General features: G+C 58.8%; 9 non-coding genes across 9 annotated transcripts; all 9 read right to left on the minus strand.

Annotated features, from left to right (window-relative positions):
* Positions 1 to 892: 892 nt before the first annotated feature.
* On the minus strand, positions 893 to 982 carry trnay-gua (transfer RNA tyrosine (anticodon GUA)). Its single transcript is given in 2 exon segments — positions 893 to 928; positions 946 to 982. It is a non-coding gene; the product is annotated as a tRNA-Tyr (tRNA).
* Positions 983 to 2,158: 1,176 nt separating this feature from the next.
* trnay-gua (transfer RNA tyrosine (anticodon GUA)) lies at positions 2,159 to 2,248 on the minus strand. The gene is given in 2 exon segments: positions 2,159 to 2,194; positions 2,212 to 2,248. It is a non-coding gene; the product is annotated as a tRNA-Tyr (tRNA).
* Positions 2,249 to 3,424: 1,176 nt separating this feature from the next.
* trnay-gua (transfer RNA tyrosine (anticodon GUA)) lies at positions 3,425 to 3,514 on the minus strand. The gene is given in 2 exon segments: positions 3,425 to 3,460; positions 3,478 to 3,514. It is a non-coding gene; the product is annotated as a tRNA-Tyr (tRNA).
* Positions 3,515 to 4,690: 1,176 nt separating this feature from the next.
* trnay-gua (transfer RNA tyrosine (anticodon GUA)) lies at positions 4,691 to 4,780 on the minus strand. The gene is given in 2 exon segments: positions 4,691 to 4,726; positions 4,744 to 4,780. It is a non-coding gene; the product is annotated as a tRNA-Tyr (tRNA).
* Positions 4,781 to 5,956: 1,176 nt separating this feature from the next.
* On the minus strand, positions 5,957 to 6,046 carry trnay-gua (transfer RNA tyrosine (anticodon GUA)). The gene is given in 2 exon segments: positions 5,957 to 5,992; positions 6,010 to 6,046. It is a non-coding gene; the product is annotated as a tRNA-Tyr (tRNA).
* A 1,176-nt stretch (positions 6,047 to 7,222) lies between these two features.
* trnay-gua (transfer RNA tyrosine (anticodon GUA)) lies at positions 7,223 to 7,312 on the minus strand. Its single transcript is given in 2 exon segments — positions 7,223 to 7,258; positions 7,276 to 7,312. It is a non-coding gene; the product is annotated as a tRNA-Tyr (tRNA).
* Positions 7,313 to 8,488: 1,176 nt separating this feature from the next.
* On the minus strand, positions 8,489 to 8,578 carry trnay-gua (transfer RNA tyrosine (anticodon GUA)). Its single transcript is given in 2 exon segments — positions 8,489 to 8,524; positions 8,542 to 8,578. It is a non-coding gene; the product is annotated as a tRNA-Tyr (tRNA).
* A 1,176-nt stretch (positions 8,579 to 9,754) lies between these two features.
* Positions 9,755 to 9,844, minus strand: trnay-gua (transfer RNA tyrosine (anticodon GUA)). The gene is given in 2 exon segments: positions 9,755 to 9,790; positions 9,808 to 9,844. It is a non-coding gene; the product is annotated as a tRNA-Tyr (tRNA).
* A 1,176-nt stretch (positions 9,845 to 11,020) lies between these two features.
* trnay-gua (transfer RNA tyrosine (anticodon GUA)) lies at positions 11,021 to 11,110 on the minus strand. The gene is given in 2 exon segments: positions 11,021 to 11,056; positions 11,074 to 11,110. It is a non-coding gene; the product is annotated as a tRNA-Tyr (tRNA).
* Between the last annotated feature and the right edge of the window lie 2,371 nt (positions 11,111 to 13,481).

The following is a 13,481-nucleotide window of genomic DNA, read 5'->3' on the forward strand; positions in this document are numbered from 1 at the left end:
GTGCCCGCTGACCTCAGGCGACTCACCCACCACCGGTGTGATCCTTTCAAGGTGCTGACTTGCACCCCGCAGGGAAAAAACATCAACGCCGCAGGCGTTTCCCTTCACTGCGCAGCTCGACTTCCTTCCTACGCTGCACCCTGAAACAGCAGGACCTGCCTGTCGCTCACGCGTGAAGCTTTTGATCTTTCGGGACCACTCTCAGGGAGGCGGCGTACGCAAACGGTATTCCGTCTGCTGCAGACCAGCTGAGTGAGTGGGTGCACTCGCAGTTTTAAAAGCAAGTGGAGAATGCGGGCATCGATCCCACTACCTCACGCGTGCGCTCCAACAGTTGAACTAATCCCCCGGTAGGTGAGCCGGCCACGCTTTCGCTCCTTCCGCAGTGGATCCTGAGCAGCCACGCTCCAGGATGTGCAGGAAATCCTCTCACCCGTCGGACGGCTGAGACCAAACATTGCTGATGCCTGTCTCGCTGAAAGAACCAACTTGTCGGAGGAGCGGCAGCGGCAGCTGGTGGACTCAGGCGAGGCGGAAGGCCCCGTGGACGAGGAAAGAAGTGCTGAGGCGATGGCGATTGCTGATTGGAGGTGGAAACGACTTCAGCCTTGGCGCAGCCACCACGAGCGTGAGGTGACGTCGCAGGGCCCCGCCTGACTGATAGAAGACTTCATTTGGTTGCAGTGAGCACAAAGTGCTTTCATGCGTTTGTGTCGAAAACGAGGCACCCTGCTGGCCGTCAGCTGCAGCCGCAGCAAGGAGACAGCTGGCTGGCTGGTTGCAGAGGGGGAAGGGCGTGTGCCGACGTGTCGCCTTTTCAGCTCATCTGTGTTGCTGTGGCCCGCGTGCTGGTGGATGCTGACTGTTTGCAAAAAGCAGCAGGGTGGGGGGCTCCTTCGAGCCGGAATTGAACCGGCGACCTAAGGATGACAGGTTTGTGACACGCTACAGTCCTCCGCTCTACCAGCTGAGCTATCGAAGGAGAGCCCAGCAGTGGCTCTCCCTTGCTGATGCTTTGCCGCGCTCCTCCACTAATGCGACGCCGTTGCCTCCCTGAAAATCTGTCACTCTGGCAGATCCTGAGCCACTGGCTGATCTCCACAGCTTCGGCCTGTGCTGGCATGAAGAAATCGTCTCGAGTGCTGATCCGAAACTGCCAGATTCTGCCGGTACAGTACCTGACTCGCAGCTTCGTGTACATGTCAGGTTAGGGTTTGGGCCGCAGCTTACCGACTGGTTCAAGTTGCCTCCAAACACGTCCAGGACGTGCCCGCTGACCTCAGGCGACTCACCCACCACCGGTGTGATCCTTTCAAGGTGCTGACTTGCACCCCGCAGGGAAAAAACATCAACGCCGCAGGCGTTTCCCTTCACTGCGCAGCTCGACTTCCTTCCTACGCTGCACCCTGACACAGCAGGACCTGCCTGTCGCTCACGCGTGAAGCTTTTGATCTTTCGGGACCACTCTCAGGGAGGCGGCGTACGCAAACGGTATTCCGTCTGCTGCAGACCAGCTGAGTGAGTGGGTGCACTCGCAGTTTTAAAAGCAAGTGGAGAATGCGGGCATCGATCCCACTACCTCACGCGTGCGCTCCAACAGTTGAACTAATCCCCCGGTAGGTGAGCCGGCCACGCTTTCGCTCCTTCCGCAGTGGATCCTGAGCAGCCACGCTCCAGGATGTGCAGGAAATCCTCTCACCCGTCGGACGGCTGAGACCAAACATTGCTGATGCCTGTCTCGCTGAAAGAACCAACTTGTCGGAGGAGCGGCAGCGGCAGCTGGTGGACTCAGGCGAGGCGGAAGGCCCCGTGGACGAGGAAAGAAGTGCTGAGGCGATGGCGATTGCTGATTGGAGGTGGAAACGACTTCAGCCTTGGCGCAGCCACCACGAGCGTGAGGTGACGTCGCAGGGCCCCGCCTGACTGATAGAAGACTTCATTTGGTTGCAGTGAGCACAAAGTGCTTTCATGCGTTTGTGTCGAAAACGAGGCACCCTGCTGGCCGTCAGCTGCAGCCGCAGCAAGGAGACAGCTGGCTGGCTGGTTGCAGAGGGGGAAGGGCGTGTGCCGACGTGTCGCCTTTTCAGCTCATCTGTGTTGCTGTGGCCCGCGTGCTGGTGGATGCTGACTGTTTGCAAAAAGCAGCAGGGTGGGGGGCTACTTCGAGCCGGAATTGAACCGGCGACCTAAGGATGACAGGTTTGCGACACACTACAGTCCTCCGCTCTACCAGCTGAGCTATCGAAGGAGAGCCCAGCCGTGGCTCTCCCTTGCTGATGCTTTGCCGCGCTCCTCCACTAATGCGACGCCGTTGCCTCCCTGAAAATCTGTCACTCTGGCAGATCCTGAGCCACTGGCTGATCTCCACAGCTTCGGCCTGTGCTGGCATGAAGAAATCGTCTCGAGTGCTGATCCGAAACTGCCAGATTCTGCCGGTACAGTACCTGACTCGCAGCTTCGTGTACATGTCAGGTTAGGGTTTGGGCCGCAGCTTACCGACTGGTTCAAGTTGCCTCCAAACACGTCCAGGACGTGCCCGCTGACCTCAGGCGACTCACCCACCACCGGTGTGATCCTTTCAAGGTGCTGACTTGCACCCCGCAGGGAAAAAACATCAACGCCGCAGGCGTTTCCCTTCACTGCGCAGCTCGACTTCCTTCCTACGCTGCACCCTGAAACAGCAGGACCTGCCTGTCGCTCACGCGTGAAGCTTTTGATCTTTCGGGACCACTCTCAGGGAGGCGGCGTACGCAAACGGTATTCCGTCTGCTGCAGACCAGCTGAGTGAGTGGGTGCACTCGCAGTTTTAAAAGCAAGTGGAGAATGCGGGCATCGATCCCACTACCTCACGCGTGCGCTCCAACAGTTGAACTAATCCCCCGGTAGGTGAGCCGGCCACGCTTTCGCTCCTTCCGCAGTGGATCCTGAGCAGCCACGCTCCAGGATGTGCAGGAAATCCTCTCACCCGTCGGACGGCTGAGACCAAACATTGCTGATGCCTGTCTCGCTGAAAGAACCAACTTGTCGGAGGAGCGGCAGCGGCAGCTGGTGGACTCAGGCGAGGCGGAAGGCCCCGTGGACGAGGAAAGAAGTGCTGAGGCGATGGCGATTGCTGATTGGAGGTGGAAACGACTTCAGCCTTGGCGCAGCCACCACGAGCGTGAGGTGACGTCGCAGGGCCCCGCCTGACTGATAGAAGACTTCATTTGGTTGCAGTGAGCACAAAGTGCTTTCATGCGTTTGTGTCGAAAACGAGGCACCCTGCTGGCCGTCAGCTGCAGCCGCAGCAAGGAGACAGCTGGCTGGCTGGTTGCAGAGGGGGAAGGGCGTGTGCCGACGTGTCGCCTTTTCAGCTCATCTGTGTTGCTGTGGCCCGCGTGCTGGTGGATGCTGACTGTTTGCAAAAAGCAGCAGGGTGGGGGGCTACTTCGAGCCGGAATTGAACCGGCGACCTAAGGATGACAGGTTTGCGACACACTACAGTCCTCCGCTCTACCAGCTGAGCTATCGAAGGAGAGCCCAGTAGAGGCTCTCCCTTGCTGATGCTTTGCCGCGCTCCTCCACTAATGCGACGCCGTTGCCTCCCTGAAAATCTGTCACTCTGGCAGATCCTGAGCCACTGGCTGATCTCCACAGCTTCGGCCTGTGCTGGCATGAAGAAATCGTCTCGAGTGCTGATCCGAAACTGCCAGATTCTGCCGGTACAGTACCTGACTCGCAGCTTCGTGTACATGTCAGGTTAGGGTTTGGGCCGCAGCTTACCGACTGGTTCAAGTTGCCTCCAAACACGTCCAGGACGTGCCCGCTGACCTCAGGCGACTCACCCACCACCGGTGTGATCCTTTCAAGGTGCTGACTTGCACCCCGCAGGGAAAAAACATCAACGCCGCAGGCGTTTCCCTTCACTGCGCAGCTCGACTTCCTTCCTACGCTGCACCCTGAAACAGCAGGACCTGCCTGTCGCTCACGCGTGAAGCTTTTGATCTTTCGGGACCACTCTCAGGGAGGCGGCGTACGCAAACGGTATTCCGTCTGCTGCAGACCAGCTGAGTGAGTGGGTGCACTCGCAGTTTTAAAAGCAAGTGGAGAATGCGGGCATCGATCCCACTACCTCACGCGTGCGCTCCAACAGTTGAACTAATCCCCCGGTAGGTGAGCCGGCCACGCTTTCGCTCCTTCCGCAGTGGATCCTGAGCAGCCACGCTCCAGGATGTGCAGGAAATCCTCTCACCCGTCGGACGGCTGAGACCAAACATTGCTGATGCCTGTCTCGCTGAAAGAACCAACTTGTCGGAGGAGCGGCAGCGGCAGCTGGTGGACTCAGGCGAGGCGGAAGGCCCCGTGGACGAGGAAAGAAGTGCTGAGGCGATGGCGATTGCTGATTGGAGGTGGAAACGACTTCAGCCTTGGCGCAGCCACCACGAGCTTGAGGTGACGTCGCAGGGCCCCGCCTGACTGATAGAAGACTTCATTTGGTTGCAGTGAGCACAAAGTGCTTTCATGCGTTTGTGTCGAAAACGAGGCACCCTGCTGGCCGTCAGCTGCAGCCGCAGCAAGGAGACAGCTGGCTGGCTGGTTGCAGAGGGGGAAGGGCGTGTGCCGACGTGTCGCCTTTTCAGCTCATCTGTGTTGCTGTGGCCCGCGTGCTGGTGGATGCTGACTGTTTGCAAAAAGCAGCAGGGTGGGGGGCTCCTTCGAGCCGGAATTGAACCGGCGACCTAAGGATGACAGGTTTGCGACACACTACAGTCCTCTGCTCTACCAGCTGAGCTATCGAAGGAGAGCCCAGCAGTGGCTCTCCCTTGCTGATGCTTTGCCGCGCTCCTCCACTAATGCGACGCCGTTGCCTCCCTGAAAATCTGTCACTCTGGCAGATCCTGAGCCACTGGCTGATCTCCACAGCTTCGGCCTGTGCTGGCATGAAGAAATCGTCTCGAGTGCTGATCCGAAACTGCCAGATTCTGCCGGTACAGTACCTGACTCGCAGCTTCGTGTACATGTCAGGTTAGGGTTTGGGCCGCAGCTTACCGACTGGTTCAAGTTGCCTCCAAACACGTCCAGGACGTGCCCGCTGACCTCAGGCGACTCACCCACCACCGGTGTGATCCTTTCAAGGTGCTGACTTGCACCCCGCAGGGAAAAAACATCAACGCCGCAGGCGTTTCCCTTCACTGCGCAGCTCGACTTCCTTCCTACGCTGCACCCTGAAACAGCAGGACCTGCCTGTCGCTCACGCGTGAAGCTTTTGATCTTTCGGGACCACTCTCAGGGAGGCGGCGTACGCAAACGGTATTCCGTCTGCTGCAGACCAGCTGAGTGAGTGGGTGCACTTGCAGTTTTAAAAGCAAGTGGAGAATGCGAGCATCGATCCCACTACCTCACGCGTGCGCTCCAACAGTTGAACTAATCCCCCGGTAGGTGAGCCGGCCACGCTTTCGCTCCTTCCGCAGTGGATCCTGAGCAGCCACGCTCCAGGATGTGCAGGAAATCCTCTCACCCGTCGGACGGCTGAGACCAAACAGTGCTGATGCCTGTCTCGCTGAAAGAACCAACTTGTCGGAGGAGCGGCAGCGGCAGCTGGTGGACTCAGGCGAGGCGGAAGGCCCCGTGGACGAGGAAAGAAGTGCTGAGGCGATGGCGATTGCTGATTGGAGGTGGAAACGACTTCAGCCTTGGCGCAGCCACCACGAGCGTGAGGTGACGTCGCAGGGCCCCGCCTGACTGATAGAAGACTTCATTTGGTTGCAGTGAGCACAAAGTGCTTTCATGCGTTTGTGTCGAAAACGAGGCACCCTGCTGGCCGTCAGCTGCAGCCGCAGCAAGGAGACAGCTGGCTGGCTGGTTGCAGAGGGGGAAGGGCGTGTGCCGACGTGTCGCCTTTTCAGCTCATCTGTGTTGCTGTGGCCCGCGTGCTGGTGGATGCTGACTGTTTGCAAAAAGCAGCAGGGTGGGGGGCTCCTTCGAGCCGGAATTGAACCGGCGACCTAAGGATGACAGGTTTGCGACACACTACAGTCCTCCGCTCTACCAGCTGAGCTATCGAAGGAGAGCCCAGCAGTGGCCCTCCCTTGCTGATGCTTTGCCGCGCTCCTCCACTAATGCGACGCCGTTGCCTCCCTGAAAATCTGTCACTCTGGCAGATCCTGAGCCACTGGCTGATCTCCACAGCTTCGGCCTGTGCTGGCATGAAGAAATCGTCTCGAGTGCTGATCCGAAACTGCCAGATTCTGCCGGTACAGTACCTGACTCGCAGCTTCGTGTACATGTCAGGTTAGGGTTTGGGCCGCAGCTTACCGACTGGTTCAAGTTGCCTCCAAACACGTCCAGGACGTGCCCGCTGACCTCAGGCGACTCACCCACCACCGGTGTGATCCTTTCAAGGTGCTGACTTGCACCCCGCAGGGAAAAAACATCAACGCCGCAGGCGTTTCCCTTCACTGCGCAGCTCGACTTCCTTCCTACGCTGCACCCTGAAACAGCAGGACCTGCCTGTCGCTCACGCGTGAAGCTTTTGATCTTTCGGGACCACTCTCAGGGAGGCGGCGTACGCAAACGGTATTCCGTCTGCTGCAGACCAGCTGAGTGAGTGGGTGCACTCGCAGTTTTAAAAGCAAGTGGAGAATGCGAGCATCGATCCCACTACCTCACGCGTGCGCTCCAACAGTTGAACTAATCCCCCGGTAGGTGAGCCGGCCACGCTTTCGCTCCTTCCGCAGTGGATCCTGAGCAGCCACGCTCCAGGATGTGCAGGAAATCCTCTCACCCGTCGGACGGCTGAGACCAAACAGTGCTGATGCCTGTCTCGCTGAAAGAACCAACTTGTCGGAGGAGCGGCAGCGGCAGCTGGTGGACTCAGGCGAGGCGGAAGGCCCCGTGGACGAGGAAAGAAGTGCTGAGGCGATGGCGATTGCTGATTGGAGGTGGAAACGACTTCAGCCTTGGCGCAGCCACCACGAGCGTGAGGTGACGTCGCAGGGCCCCGCCTGACTGATAGAAGACTTCATTTGGTTGCAGTGAGCACAAAGTGCTTTCATGCGTTTGTGTCGAAAACGAGGCACCCTGCTGGCCGTCAGCTGCAGCCGCAGCAAGGAGACAGCTGGCTGGCTGGTTGCAGAGGGGGAAGGGCGTGTGCCGACGTGTCGCCTTTTCAGCTCATCTGTGTTGCTGTGGCCCGCGTGCTGGTGGATGCTGACTGTTTGCAAAAAGCAGCAGGGTGGGGGGCTCCTTCGAGCCGGAATTGAACCGGCGACCTAAGGATGACAGGTTTGCGACACACTACAGTCCTCCGCTCTACCAGCTGAGCTATCGAAGGAGAGCCCAGCAGTGGCTCTCCCTTGCTGATGCTTTGCCGCGCTCCTCCACTAATGCGACGCCGTTGCCTCCCTGAAAATCTGTCACTCTGGCAGATCCTGAGCCACTGGCTGATCTCCACAGCTTCGGCCTGTGCTGGCATGAAGAAATCGTCTCGAGTGCTGATCCGAAACTGCCAGATTCTGCCGGTACCGTACCTGACTCGCAGCTTCGTGTACATGTCAGGTTAGGGTTTGGGCCGCAGCTTACCGACTGGTTCAAGTTGCCTCCAAACACGTCCAGGACGTGCCCGCTGACCTCAGGCGACTCACCCACCACCGGTGTGATCCTTTCAAGGTGCTGACTTGCACCCCGCAGGGAAAAAACATCAACGCCGCAGGCGTTTCCCTTCACTGCGCAGCTCGACTTCCTTCCTACGCTGCACCCTGAAACAGCAGGACCTGCCTGTCGCTCACGCGTGAAGCTTTTGATCTTTCGGGACCACTCTCAGGGAGGCGGCGTACGCAAACGGTATTCCGTCTGCTGCAGACCAGCTGAGTGAGTGGGTGCACTCGCAGTTTTAAAAGCAAGTGGAGAATGCGAGCATCGATCCCACTACCTCACGCGTGCGCTCCAACAGTTGAACTAATCCCCCGGTAGGTGAGCCGGCCACGCTTTCGCTCCTTCCGCAGTGGATCCTGAGCAGCCACGCTCCAGGATGTGCAGGAAATCCTCTCACCCGTCGGACGGCTGAGACCAAACAGTGCTGATGCCTGTCTCGCTGAAAGAACCAACTTGTCGGAGGAGCGGCAGCGGCAGCTGGTGGACTCAGGCGAGGCGGAAGGCCCCGTGGACGAGGAAAGAAGTGCTGAGGCGATGGCGATTGCTGATTGGAGGTGGAAACGACTTCAGCCTTGGCGCAGCCACCACGAGCGTGAGGTGACGTCGCAGGGCCCCGCCTGACTGATAGAAGACTTCATTTGGTTGCAGTGAGCACAAAGTGCTTTCATGCGTTTGTGTCGAAAACGAGGCACCCTGCTGGCCGTCAGCTGCAGCCGCAGCAAGGAGACAGCTGGCTGGCTGGTTGCAGAGGGGGAAGGGCGTGTGCCGACGTGTCGCCTTTTCAGCTCATCTGTGTTGCTGTGGCCCGCGTGCTGGTGGATGCTGACTGTTTGCAAAAAGCAGCAGGGTGGGGGGCTCCTTCGAGCCGGAATTGAACCGGCGACCTAAGGATGACAGGTTTGCGACACACTACAGTCCTCCGCTCTACCAGCTGAGCTATCAAAGGAGAGCCCAGCAGTGGCTCTCCCTTGCTGATGCTTTGCCGCGCTCCTCCACTAATGCGACGCCGTTGCCTCCCTGAAAATCTGTCACTCTGGCAGATCCTGAGCCACTGGCTGATCTCCACAGCTTCGGCCTGTGCTGGCATGAAGAAATCGTCTCGAGTGCTGATCCGAAACTGCCAGATTCTGCCGGTACAGTACCTGACTCGCAGCTTCGTGTACATGTCAGGTTAGGGTTTGGGCCGCAGCTTACCGACTGGTTCAAGTTGCCTCCAAACACGTCCAGGACGTGCCCGCTGACCTCAGGCGACTCACCCACCACCGGTGTGATCCTTTCAAGGTGCTGACTTGCACCCCGCAGGGAAAAAACATCAACGCCGCAGGCGTTTCCCTTCACTGCGCAGCTCGACTTCCTTCCTACGCTGCACCCTGAAACAGCAGGACCTGCCTGTCGCTCACGCGTGAAGCTTTTGATCTTTCGGGACCACTCTCAGGGAGGCGGCGTACGCAAACGGTATTCCGTCTGCTGCAGACCAGCTGAGTGAGTGGGTGCACTCGCAGTTTTAAAAGCAAGTGGAGAATGCGGGCATCGATCCCACTACCTCACGCGTGCGCTCCAACAGTTGAACTAATCCCCCGGTAGGTGAGCCGGCCACGCTTTCGCTCCTTCCGCAGTGGATCCTGAGCAGCCACGCTCCAGGATGTGCAGGAAATCCTCTCACCCGTCGGACGGCTGAGACCAAACATTGCTGATGCCTGTCTCGCTGAAAGAACCAACTTGTCGGAGGAGCGGCAGCGGCAGCTGGTGGACTCAGGCGAGGCGGAAGGCCCCGTGGACGAGGAAAGAAGTGCTGAGGCGATGGCGATTGCTGATTGGAGGTGGAAACGACTTCAGCCTTGGCGCAGCCACCACGAGCGTGAGGTGACGTCGCAGGGCCCCGCCTGACTGATAGAAGACTTCATTTGGTTGCAGTGAGCACAAAGTGCTTTCATGCGTTTGTGTCGAAAACGAGGCACCCTGCTGGCCGTCAGCTGCAGCCGCAGCAAGGAGACAGCTGGCTGGCTGGTTGCAGAGGGGGAAGGGCGTGTGCCGACGTGTCGCCTTTTCAGCTCATCTGTGTTGCTGTGGCCCGCGTGCTGGTGGATGCTGACTGTTTGCAAAAAGCAGCAGGGTGGGGGGCTCCTTCGAGCCGGAATTGAACCGGCGGCCTAAGGATGACAGGTTTGCGACACACTACAGTCCTCCGCTCTACCAGCTGAGCTATCGAAGGAGAGCCCAGTAGAGGCTCTCCCTTGCTGATGCTTTGCCGCGCTCCTCCACTAATGCGACGCCGTTGCCTCCCTGAAAATCTGTCACTCTGGCAGATCCTGAGCCACTGGCTGATCTCCACAGCTTCGGCCTGTGCTGGCATGAAGAAATCGTCTCGAGTGCTGATCCGAAACTGCCAGATTCTGCCGGTACAGTACCTGACTCGCAGCTTCGTGTACATGTCAGGTTAGGGTTTGGGCCGCAGCTTACCGACTGGTTCAAGTTGCCTCCAAACACGTCCAGGACGTGCCCGCTGACCTCAGGCGACTCACCCACCACCGGTGTGATCCTTTCAAGGTGCTGACTTGCACCCCGCAGGGAAAAAACATCAACGCCGCAGGCGTTTCCCTTCACTGCGCAGCTCGACTTCCTTCCTACGCTGCACCCTGAAACAGCAGGACCTGCCTGTCGCTCACGCGTGAAGCTTTTGATCTTTCGGGACCACTCTCAGGGAGGCGGCGTACGCAAACGGTATTCCGTCTGCTGCAGACCAGCTGAGTGAGTGGGTGCACTCGCAGTTTTAAAAGCAAGTGGAGAATGCGGGCATCGATCCCACTACCTCACGCGTGCGCTCCAACAGTTGAACTAATCCCCCGGTAGGTGAGCCGGCCACGCTTTCGCTCCTTCCGCAGTGGATCCTGAGCAGCCACGCTCCAGGATGTGCAGGAAATCCTCTCACCCGTCGGACGGCTGAGACCAAACATTGCTGATGCCTGTCTCGCTGAAAGAACCAACTTGTCGGAGGAGCGGCAGCGGCAGCTGGTGGACTCAGGCGAGGCGGAAGGCCCCGTGGACGAGGAAAGAAGTGCTGAGGCGATGGCGATTGCTGATTGGAGGTGGAAACGACTTCAGCCTTGGCGCAGCCACCACGAGCGTGAGGTGACGTCGCAGGGCCCCGCCTGACTGATAGAAGACTTCATTTGGTTGCAGTGAGCACAAAGTGCTTTCATGCGTTTGTGTCGAAAACGAGGCACCCTGCTGGCCGTCAGCTGCAGCCGCAGCAAGGAGACAGCTGGCTGGCTGGTTGCAGAGGGGGAAGGGCGTGTGCCGACGTGTCGCCTTTTCAGCTCATCTGTGTTGCTGTGGCCCGCGTGCTGGTGGATGCTGACTGTTTGCAAAAAGCAGCAGGGTGGGGGGCTCCTTCGAGCCGGAATTGAACCGGCGACCTAAGGATGACAGGTTTGCGACACACTACAGTCCTCCGCTCTACCAGCTGAGCTATCGAAGGAGAGCCCAGCAGTGGCTCTCCCTTGCTGATGCTTTGCCGCGCTCCTCCACTAATGCGACGCCGTTGCCTCCCTGAAAATCTGTCACTCTGGCAGATCCTGAGCCACTGGCTGATCTCCACAGCTTCGGCCTGTGCTGGCATGAAGAAATCGTCTCGAGTGCTGATCCGAAACTGCCAGATTCTGCCGGTACAGTACCTGACTCGCAGCTTCGTGTACATGTCAGGTTAGGGTTTGGGCCGCAGCTTACCGACTGGTTCAAGTTGCCTCCAAACACGTCCAGGACGTGCCCGCTGACCTCAGGCGACTCACCCACCACCGGTGTGATCCTTTCAAGGTGCTGACTTGCACCCCGCAGGGAAAAAACATCAACGCCGCAGGCGTTTCCCTTCACTGCGCAGCTCGACTTCCTTCCTACGCTGCACCCTGAAACAGCAGGACCTGCCTGTCGCTCACGCGTGAAGCTTTTGATCTTTCGGGACCACTCTCAGGGAGGCGGCGTACGCAAACGGTATTCCGTCTGCTGCAGACCAGCTGAGTGAGTGGGTGCACTCGCAGTTTTAAAAGCAAGTGGAGAATGCGGGCATCGATCCCACTACCTCACGCGTGCGCTCCAACAGTTGAACTAATCCCCCGGTAGGTGAGCCGGCCACGCTTTCGCTCCTTCCGCAGTGGATCCTGAGCAGCCATGCTCCAGGATGTGCAGGAAATCCTCTCACCCGTCGGACGGCTGAGACCAAACATTGCTGATGCCTGTCTCGCTGAAAGAACCAACTTGTCGGAGGAGCGGCAGCGGCAGCTGGTGGACTCAGGCGAGGCGGAAGGCCCCGTGGACGAGGAAAGAAGTGCTGAGGCGATGGCGATTGCTGATTGGAGGTGGAAACGACTTCAGCCTTGGCGCAGCCACCACGAGCGTGAGGTGACGTCGCAGGGCCCCGCCTGACTGATAGAAGACTTCATTTGGTTGCAGTGAGCACAAAGTGCTTTCATGCGTTTGTGTCGAAAACGAGGCACCCTGGAGGTGGCAACACGAGCCGCGGACCGACAAAGTCTAACGAGGTACCGCGAATCAGCAAAGGAACGGTGCCTGGAGGCACCCAGAAGGAAGGGAAAGTTGTAGAGGAGCAGGCAGCAGACAGCGGGGAGATGCAGCAGCCGACCCAAGCTCCTGCAAGACTGACGGAGGAAATGGAAGAGGAGGGATCAAAGGAGGCAGAGCAGTGGATTATCGTTAAAAACAGGAAAAGGAAACCTCTCGAGGGCCCCAAAGCCACCAAGCGAAGGGGGAAGAGACACCTCCAAGAGGAGGATACAGGCAGCTCCTCCGAGGGTGAGGACGGGCGCAAGAAGGGTCGCCTCCGGAGGAAGAGGCAGAGCGCCGTGGGGAGAAAGGAGGGCAACACCGCCCAAGAAGGAAAAGACGATCCCTCTGAGGGGATGGGTGAAGGCCTCCCCCTACCCGGTGAGAACCAAGGGGTACCCACCGGCCCACAGCTCCAGGGAACTGGGAGCAGCGTCCCAGTGACAGCCCTGATGTCAGATGGAGAACGGGGCGATGCGGACCCTGGGTCTGACACGATGACACCAGAGCGGGGAAATGACTCCAGCGTGGAGCCGGACAACTACCTCAGCCCTGGGAAGGTCCAGCAGTTTGCTGTCACCACGGGGATGCACGCAGCTACCCCACTGGAGCAAGACCAGAAGAAAATGGACACTGGTAACCCCGCAAACTGTTAAAATGGGGTTTAAAATTGCCAGCATAAATGTGCGTAGCATTAAAGCGGCTACGCGATGTGTTTCAACGCTGGCCTTCCTGGCCAACGTCAAAGCCGATGTCCTGTTTCTGCAGGAGTGCGGGATACCGCACCTCAGCAGTTACAGGAGATGGTCGAGCTTGTGGGCCCACGGGCCGTCAGTGTGGTCGGGGGGCAACGATAGCCGCGCCTCCGGCCTGGGTATCCTGTTGCGGGGAGGCAACTTCACCATCTCCGAGGTTAAGGAGGTGGTGGGCGGGCGCCTCCTCGTCGTAGACGTCAAATACAGAAACGCTCCCGTGAGACTAATCAACGTGTACGCCCCAGTGGGTAAGAGTGAACGGTTGGCCGTCCTGCAACAGCTTCCACTGCTGCTGGCTACGTCCAGGCCGGTCATTCTGGCCGGAGACTTCAACTGCATCATTGATGCTGATGGACGATCCGGCGGGGGGGACAGTAAACCGGACGCTACGTCCAGGGCCCTGATGGAAACGGTCAAAGACGCCAAGCTGCACGACGTCTTCAGCGCCCCTGCAGACGGAGCGCAGCGTAGATACACCTGGTCACGGGCAGACGGGTCTATCCGCTCAAGGATAGATTACCTGTTTGTGTCCCGAAC

This window comes from Chiloscyllium punctatum, chromosome 5 (assembly GCF_047496795.1).
Source record: "Chiloscyllium punctatum isolate Juve2018m chromosome 5, sChiPun1.3, whole genome shotgun sequence".
NCBI lineage: Eukaryota > Metazoa > Chordata > Chondrichthyes > Orectolobiformes > Hemiscylliidae > Chiloscyllium > Chiloscyllium punctatum.